The sequence below is a fragment of the Etheostoma cragini genome, chromosome 13 (genome assembly GCF_013103735.1).
Source record: "Etheostoma cragini isolate CJK2018 chromosome 13, CSU_Ecrag_1.0, whole genome shotgun sequence".
NCBI lineage: Eukaryota > Metazoa > Chordata > Actinopteri > Perciformes > Percidae > Etheostoma > Etheostoma cragini.
The window spans coordinates 23,783,502-23,793,048 of NC_048419.1; the positions used below are offsets into that span (position 1 = coordinate 23,783,502).

A 9,547-nucleotide genomic window follows, 5' to 3' on the forward strand; every position below is an offset into this window, starting at 1 on the left:
CCCCCCCCCCCCCCACGCACTTGGGCAGTACACATGCGCCCAGTAGTCGAAAATAAAGAAATAGAAGTAATTCAAAAATGTCCACCACTAACACATCTGAGAAGCAGTGAAATGGTTCAGCAGGCTACCCGGAAAAAACAGATGGGTTTCCTTTTCTGAGACGAGTTGCTGTGTAGTCTCTGGCTGCACACCCGGTCCCTTCAAAATGGAGTCCTCCAGCCTTAGAGGAGGAAAGAAAAGCAGGCCACAAAGTGTAAATACATGCCCGATATAAAGTTCACCCAGCCACGGAGGACCTGAGCCTCAAAGCGCCCCTCTTCTGTGCCCTGGAGTTTTTCTGGGGGCTGTGGTTAAAACGGAATCAGCCATGCCACGGCAGGAACAGTTTCTCTACATGTAGTGCCTCCCTCCCAAAGTCCCTGTGTTATGAGCGTTTGTGCCACGACAAGGGGGACTGAGGCACAGTTATCCTCTGCTGTACGTGTGTATGTATGTGTGTGCCTAACGCACGTCTCAACAGCAACAAATACAACATTTATTGACACATTAAGCGTCGACCGTGCTGGTTTTGGGTTAGTGGTTCTGTGCGTGTGAAGGGAAACGGAGGAGTAAAAGCTGGGAAACAACTGCAGCTCCTCGGCCGGGGAGACTGAGCTGAGCTGCGAGATTTCTGCTGTGGTGAGGTTGATTTGTATGGGTGAGATTTGCAGACGATCTGTCTATATCAGTGAGAACAGGGAGGGCGGGTAGAAGGTTTTTTTTGCCAGGTGTAAAAATACCCCCTACCCACACACACTGTGACCGGGAGGCGGTATGGAAAACGGCGGTTATTATCGACACGGCCGGAAAACAGCAAACCCCCGTCCTCTGAAGAATCCAGCTCGACTGGGTCACTGTAGACACCGACGCCTCTCTGCAGGACTGCTCGTGTGAATATTTTATATTTCCTGCAACCTCTCGCTGAATATCAGCGCCTCACTTGCCCTGGGGTTTTCTTCTATACTCAGCTGAGAACACGGAGGATTTAGGATGCGTTTTGCTTCTCAGACGGGGTTTTGGGGAGAAAGAGCGAGACAGGCAGACAGACCGGCAGGACGGGGCCTGCTGCGGGTTCACTGAGCTCGCAGAACAGCGCCGCGGACCGGCAGCAGGGCGCACCTCCCCGGGGATCCGCCGGCATCATTACCGTCAACGTGGTTTCATTCTCACTTAGAGCATCCGTGTCAGCCAAGTCCCCCCCCACCCGGACTTTCCACTAATGCATCAGACCTGGTTTTGAGTTGAGGAAGCATCTTTATGAGTCTGAACCTCAAAAACAAATTCTCATAACACATCTGTAAGTCCCCTCAGAGATATGATACCACAGAGAACCAAACATGTGGCTTACTTGTTGAATGAATAATTAATACGCATTTATGTCTCAATAGTGGGCTAACATTACATTACATTACATTACATTACATTACGTTACATTACATTACATTACATTACGTTACATTACATTACATTACGTTACATTACATTATGTTACATTACGTTACATAACATTACGTTACATTACGTTACATTACATTACATTACGTTAAGTTACGTTACATTACATTACGTTACATTACATTACATAACATTACGTTACATTACGTTACATTACATTACATTACGTTACGTTACATTACATTACATAACATTACGTTACATTACGTTACATTACATTACGTTACATTACGTTACATAACATTACGTTACATTACGTTACATTACATTACATTCACATTGATGCACTATCACCACTTTAGTGGCGCAGCTGGTAGGGTTTAAGCTATTTTAAATACTTTATTTACTACTATTTAATATTTAATGATACATTATCATTTATTAGTTGATTATGTTTTGCATTAATAGAGAGTTTTCCCTCTGAGATGTAGTGGAGTACAAGTATAAAGTAGCATAAAATAGAAATTTTAAAGGAATACCTCAAAATTGTAGTTTAGAACAGTACTTGAGTTAATGTACTTAGTTAGTACTCCTAATTTGCTGTATTGTGAAGTACAATGACAATAAAGGCACCTCAAAAATAAACTAATATAACACATCTGTAAGTCCTCTTAGAGATATGATACCACAGAGAACCAAAATTGTAGCTTACTAGTTTATGAATAATTAAGACACATTTAAGTCTCATGTGAGATGTAAACATAAATATAAAGAGCATTAGTGGAAGGCTGAAATATTTACTCAGCCTAATTATATTAGATTAGATAATACTTTATTCATCCCACAGTGGGGAAATTCCCTTGTTACAGCAGCAGCGGTTTCATACAGTAAAATAAAAAAACACAACAAGTAAACAAACAAACAAACAACAATCATCAGCCAATGAGCTGAAGGTATAGAAGGAATGGAAAGTGGCGTCAAATGAAAGGTATTGTAGAGTGTGGTTGCCATAGTACAAAAAAACACATTGCAGTGTAAGTAAGTGACCTTAAAATTAAGTTAAATGTGTAATTAAATAATAAGATAGCAAAATTAGGTAACCATAAAATAAATACTACTACTAATAATAAGAAAAGTAGTAACACCACAGTGTAAACATACCTTGTTTCAAGTAAAAGTCCTGCATTTAAAATCTTACTCAAGTAAAAGTAGAAGGATCATCAACATGTAGGCTACTTAAAGTACTCGTTAGTACTATAATGCAAAATATTAGGATGTGATGAGCGATTAGGTTATTAAAGCCACACACACTACTGACCAATCATGTGTCGTGGTTTACTTCCTGGTGATATGACGCCGTGGTTTCTAGAGCTTGTGTTATGTAAACATGTATTTCAGAACCAGAATCAGCTTTATTTGCCAGGTATGAGGACACATACGAGGGTTTTTTACTTTGGAACATCGTTGCTCACAATGTGCTTACACATACAAAACAACCAACCAACATATACACACTAATATATACACACTAATATATACATACTATCAACAGAAACAATATAGAGGCGAAAGTGCAATGTAGAGTGCAATAAAACTTATTTAAATGTGGAGCATAGTGCAAAGGATACTGGGATAAATAGTATTATTTGTAGAGTATTAAATGTCTTCAGGGCTGAAAACACTATCTAATGTCAGTTATACATGTTGCAAGAGGTAAAAGAAGTACTCACATCATTTTACATTGTACTTCAGTTAATCTATAATAATACCCCATCATTTATTGGTTGATTATATTTTGTATTAATTGCGAGTTTTCCCTCTGAGATTTAATGGAGTCGAAGTATAAAGTAGCGTAAAATGGAAATACTAAAGGAGTACCTCAAAATTGTAGTTTAGTACATGTTCTTAGTTAGTTGATAATAATATTAAGGAAACAATTCAACATCATGGTTTAATTTTCTTTCTTGTTCAGACTTCAGCTACAGCTGGAAAGACACTTAGCTTATTTTAGCTTAGCTTAGCTTAGCTTAGCTTAGCTTAGCATGAGGACTGGGAACAGGGGGAAACAGCTACCCTGGCTCTGTCCCAAAGTAAAAAAAATTGAAAGCTCACTAATTAATACAGTCTTACATTATTTGTTTAATGTGTATTTTGTACACAAACTAAAGTGTAAAAATGACGAGTTCTCCAGGAAGTCACTGCTCCGGGCCCGTGACAGAAAGTAACCATGTACTTTTACTCAAGTACTGTACTCAATACAGTTTTAAATTACTTACATTACTTGAGTATTTTGATTTTCTGCTACTTTATATTTGTTACTCAATTCATTTGTTGACTTTAGTTACTTTGCAGATTCAGATTATTAATAAAAAATACAATCAACAAATAAAGCATGATGTACTACTGCAGATTAAACTAGCAGTATATCAAGTACTTAAAATGAGCTCCACCTTCACCAGCTGCAACATTAACGTGGTGAACACATTGATTCATCAATAATGATCATATATTTTTTACCCATATTGTTATACCATGTTATTATGCAACCTGCGCAATTTCTAGTTAAGACCCGCCCTTCTATAACATTAACCCACTTCTATTGGTCAGGCATTCGTGCTTAGATAACGTTACGTGATTGTTCAGGTCCTATCCCCTGACCAATCAACTCTCCTGACCTTTACCACTTGATGGTCAACGCCTAACACTAACCAATTGATCTGCTTCGTAGGGCGGGACTAGAAGTTATACCACTCTCGTGTCTGCACAACAAAATTTCGTGAAACACGGCCCATTGAGTTAAGGAACGGGTCAAATTCAATTCCATTTTAATACACTACATACTACGTAGTATGATTCTAGCTATACTACTACATTTTTTATTTTTTATTTTACTATCAAATCATAGCAAGAGTTATCTCAGGACAGACAGAGTAGGTCTAGACCACACTATAATTTACAAAGACCCAACTATTCCAGTCATTTCCTCAAGAGCAAGCATTTAGTGTGACAGCGGCAATGATGCACACAGATGAAAAGAGAGAAGAGAGAGAAGCTCAGTGTGTCTGAGGAAGTCCCTCAGCAGTCTGAAACTATAACAGCATAATTAAGAGGGAGCCTGGTCGGGCTAGAACTCTCCCCTCCAGGATCGGGCTGCACCTCCCTCTACTCTGATTACATCATTGGTAATAAGGTAGGTTAATATGACAACTATGAAGAGAAGGGGTGCTGCGTCTGCAGCTATACACCCTCCCCTGCCGGTCTAGCTGAATGCTGCAACTCCTCACTCCTTAAATACAAGCTTCATCAAAGAGGAGGGTTTTAAGTTTACTCTTAAATGTGGTGATGGTGTTTGACCCCCCAAACCCAGACCGGGAGCTGGTTCCACAGGAGAGGAGCCTGGTACCTGAAGGCTCTGGCTCCCATTCTACCTTTAGAGACTCTAGGAACCACAAGTAGCTCTGCATCCTGGGAGCACAGTGCTCCAGTGGGACAATAAGGCACTAACAGCTCTTCAAGATAAGATGGTGCTTGACCAGTTAGAGCTTTCTAGGTCAGGAGAAGAATTTTAAATTCAGTCCTGTATTTTCCAGAATGCCAATGCAGAGAAGCTAATACAGGAGAAATATGATCTATTTTCTTATTTTTTGTCAGAACAAGCATTCAGAATCAGCTTTAGAGTCTCAAGGGACGTATTTGGGCAACCTGAGAGTAAGGAACTAAAGTAGTCCAGCCTGGAAGTAACAAAGGCACAATGTTGGAGAGTAATGGAGTACTTGTACCGGCGTTACGTATTCAGAATACAAATTATGAGTAACTGTATTCCTGTTACTGTTACAGTTACAATTTACTAAATAAATTAAGGCAACTCCATGCCTTTCCCAGAAGCCTCAATATGAATACAAACATGTGGTTTCTGCGTGATCACTGATAGACGTAGAGGTGGAGCAGAAACCGGCACAACTGATCCAGGGCGGGAATGCTTCTACAACTTGGAAATTCAAACAACATTTCACACTGAAGAAAGAACAGAGAGAATGAAATACTGGGCGGAGCAACCTCTGCTAGCCAGCAGCCAACCTCCTTTCCATCCAGATTACTCCACCTCCAACCTGAAGCATCTTTAATTAAGTTATGTGTTGTAACCAACCCCAACCAAGCTCCCTACGTGGATCTTTGGGCTTTCACACTCGCTGCTGTTGTTGCTCTTAATGCTACGTCATCTTCTCAGTGACTTTACTTTTGGTATTGTTTTCCATGGTGGCCACTACCACGTAAAGCCAGTTAGTCACGTTTATCTGACAGCTGAGGTTCTTACTTTTACAGATTTTTTCAATTATTTTAAAATACATAAATATAAACCAACCTCAGTTACCTTTTACATAAAAATAGCACATTATATACTTATATGATGTGATGCAGTAGGCTACAGACACTACTGTCTACCCAGTAGCATACAAAGAAATCTAAAGTTGGTTCCATGTTGATGACAAACTACATAATGCTCTTACATGTATATGTAAGTATATGTATATAGTGTATGTATAAGTGATCAAGACTAACTATAATCAAATAAAGGTTTTGATTGATTGATTGATAATATGTTTAATGACAATAATATAACAGTTTGTAGAGTGCCATTCTGCACAATGATTACTTGTATTTTTGATAACATACTTTAAGTGCATTTAGCTAATTATACCCTTTTTTTTTGCTTAAGTAATAGGGGTGTGACGAGACGCTTACTCCACGAGACGAGACACATCACGAGATTGGGTTCACGAGAACGAGACGAGACGAGATTTAAAAAAAAAAAATGTAAGAAATCCTCGATGAAATGTATGAATGGAAAATAGTTTTTTTATTCAACTGAAAAATCACAAAATGCTAACCAATTTAGGTGCATTTTGAAATCAACTATTAATGATGAATGTTATTTAACTTTTTTTTTTTTACTATTTTAATGAATTATATGCAGTAAAGGACGTGCAAACACTGCAAAATGTTTTGTATAAACTCTATCATTTCCGCAGGAAAACCAAAATGTTGCCACACAAATGATTTAAAAGTGGCAGGGGGATCTTCAATAGTAGTTTCACGCTCCATCACGCTGACATCACATCGCCTCACGAGACAACTTTTCACCTCGACGAGAAATCTCGTCACGTTTTACGAGGACTCGTAAAACGAGATCTCGTCTCCCCCTTATTAAGTAACATTTTAAATAAAGGACTTCCTTACTATTTCTACTTTTAAAGTAGAAAGTCTTGTAAAGACCTGTCCCGTCCAGTAGAGGGCAGCACTGCACATCAAATGAGATTGAAGGTCTGCTACCATAAGTCTGACTGTCAACATGCTTCAATGTTCATGTAGTTTAATGAATACATGAACAAAAATAAGAATACAAAATATGATTTTTTTCCACATCTGTATATCTTTTCTTTTAAAAATAAATCATACTTTAGTATTAACAACATTCTTGATATATGTGGTTCCAGCACATCTGCTATACACAAAGGACCATGCTTCAAGACCCAGTGGAACCATTGATTTATAGTTATTTAGTACTTGTATGATTGTATAAGTAAATAAATGTTGAAAGAAATACATAAATAAATGCATACACAGTATGCATAAATAAATACAGTAAATTCACTGTGTACATTAAACTTGTGTAAACTTATTTTGGCTCCCGCTATTTGAAATCGTGGCTTATAACACATTTCTGTATGTTGTATGTGTCTGGTGTTGTATTGTCTCTTTATTGTTTCATGTAAATGTACAACCTGGTTGTTTTTAAATGTTCCTTTTAAATAAAGTTTGATTGATTGATTGATTATAATCACATGACCACACAGTTGTCTTTATGTGTTTGAGTTTTTTGTTTTCTTAGTCAAAAAATACTTAAATTTGGTCACTGTCCAAAGTCTAAAACCGGACCCACACACACACACACACACACACACACACACACACACACACACACACACACACACACACACACACACACACACACACACACACACACACACACAGAAAGCTCCTGGATTAGATGTGGGAGGAAGCGTTCACACTACACTGATGAAGTTTTAGTCAACTGTCACACAAGAGATCCGGAGGCCCGTGCTCTCCTCCTCTCCCGGAAGTGTGTGTGTTTGCGTGTGTGTGTGTGTGTGTGTGTGTGTGTGTGTGTGTGTGTGTTTGCGTGTGTGTGCCTTCCTGTTGTTTTAGATTCCGCTCCACTCCCCCACTGCTGCCAATCCATGACCTCTGACCCTGGACCCAGCTGTCAGCTGTCCTGGCCTGCATGGGACAGCTTTCTCTCTCTACCAACGTTTCTGTCTCAGTTTCACTCCACTTCTGTTACTCTGAAGCTATTGATCCCTGGAAGACTTCCTCAGATCCTCTACTCTAAACACCAGTCTAAACATTCTTCATTACAAGTTAAAGTATTGAATTCAAAATGTTAACCGAGTAAAAGTATGCAGTAGTGTCAAGAAAAGTACACATAGTATGGTACCTAAATATAAGTGCAGCGAAGTGTTCCCTGTCAGTGTCTTCCTCTTCTTTCTGATGTTTCTGGATTAATATTCCTGCTGCATTCATGTGTGTGTTTCATTTTGTAGCATTTTTTTTATTGCTGTAGATGTTGAAGGTTTATTTTAAATCTTTTGTATGTTGTCTGATAGTGTAATCTACAGAAATGCATCATATTCTATAGGATGATCACATGTTTGTAGTGCTGACGTCCTGTGAGAACCTTGTATCTCTAAAAAGTGTAAAACTGTTCATGGTGTCAGAATAACAGCCCTGTTTTCAGCTTTGTGACGATGCATTTTCCAGCTGATCCAAGAGTTTTTTTTAAAGACTTTATGTTTTAGCTTAAGAAGTAGGAGAATCATCTCAACACACGAAGAAGGACATCAACACATCTGGAGATACGTGGTTTTCACTGGACAGGAAGTGGGATGAAGTAACTGAAGCTGTCAGACAATGTAGCCGAGTAAAAACTACAATATTTACCTCTGAGATGTAGTGGAGTAGTACTGTGTTAAGTAATATAAAATGGAAATACTCAAGTGCAACTACATCAAATTTGTACTTGAGTAAATCATTGTATTTTCATTAGTTTCCTCTTCTCGTTGCCTGAATAATCATATCTGTCATCGTTGTCATTGAACAAAAAACAGCAGATTGGGTTTGGTTTGGGTTATTCTGAAAAATAATTTAATTGAAGAACTTCACAACAAGGAACAAGAGTAAAGAATAAACATACCAACATATACAGAAAAATATATCTCAGTACAGACAGGCTACAGACCTGCATGGGAACAGAAGGAAAGGGTTTTAAGAAGTGGAATTCTACTTAAATAAGTAAATTAAAAGCCTTAAACACAATATAGAAGTTGTAATAGCACTCCTTTCACTGCAATATGTTTTGCATTTTAATGGCTTATGTTTTAACATGGTTAATGAAATGGTCATATACTGTATAAAATAAGTGTTTGTTAGAATAATTAGCTAATTAAAGACCTTTATTAGCCGTTGACTCATTAACAAGTGAAACGTGCGTTGGGTTGTAGCAGCAGCTCTTCTCCACACAGGGGAGGTAACAGCATCTCTTTGCAGGGCGTCTTGTTTCTTCATTGTTCATTTTTAATCTAAAAATAATGTCCAATGACAACAATATCCCTTTCATAGGTTATGTCTTTTTTTTTAAAGGGCCTCGTTTACATATTTGTAAAAACATATGAGGATAAAGCGACTCAAAAGTCCGGGACAGCTGACGTTGAGATGTTTTGAAATCTCACACTTAATATCCTCTCTACTCTCATCAAAACTCATTACCTCTCCTCATATACATAATCCTCATTAATCCTCCTTGTACTCGCGAACAACGTGTGAAAAAAACACTCTTTGAAATGAGAGCCCGCTTCCTTTCAGCTTTGGCGCCTCCAGACAAAAATATCTCAGGACACCGTTAAAAAAAAAGTCAAACTCAATTATGTCTCTCTCTCGTTCTTTCTGGGGTCTTATAAGACGTCACACACACACACACACACACTCACACACACACACAGACACACACACACACACACACACACACACACACACA

At 38.4% G+C, this 9,547-nt stretch overlaps 1 protein-coding gene across 1 annotated transcript in view; it reads right to left on the reverse strand.

The window, feature by feature from the left end:
- nsd1b (nuclear receptor binding SET domain protein 1b) overlaps positions 1 to 303 on the reverse strand; it is a 35,444-nt gene extending 35,141 nt beyond the window's left edge. The window contains exon 1 of the mRNA XM_034889754.1: positions 129 to 303. The gene's annotated coding sequence lies outside the window, so the exon portion shown is untranslated. The remainder of the gene's footprint in view (positions 1 to 128) is intronic.
- Between the last annotated feature and the right edge of the window lie 9,244 nt (positions 304 to 9,547).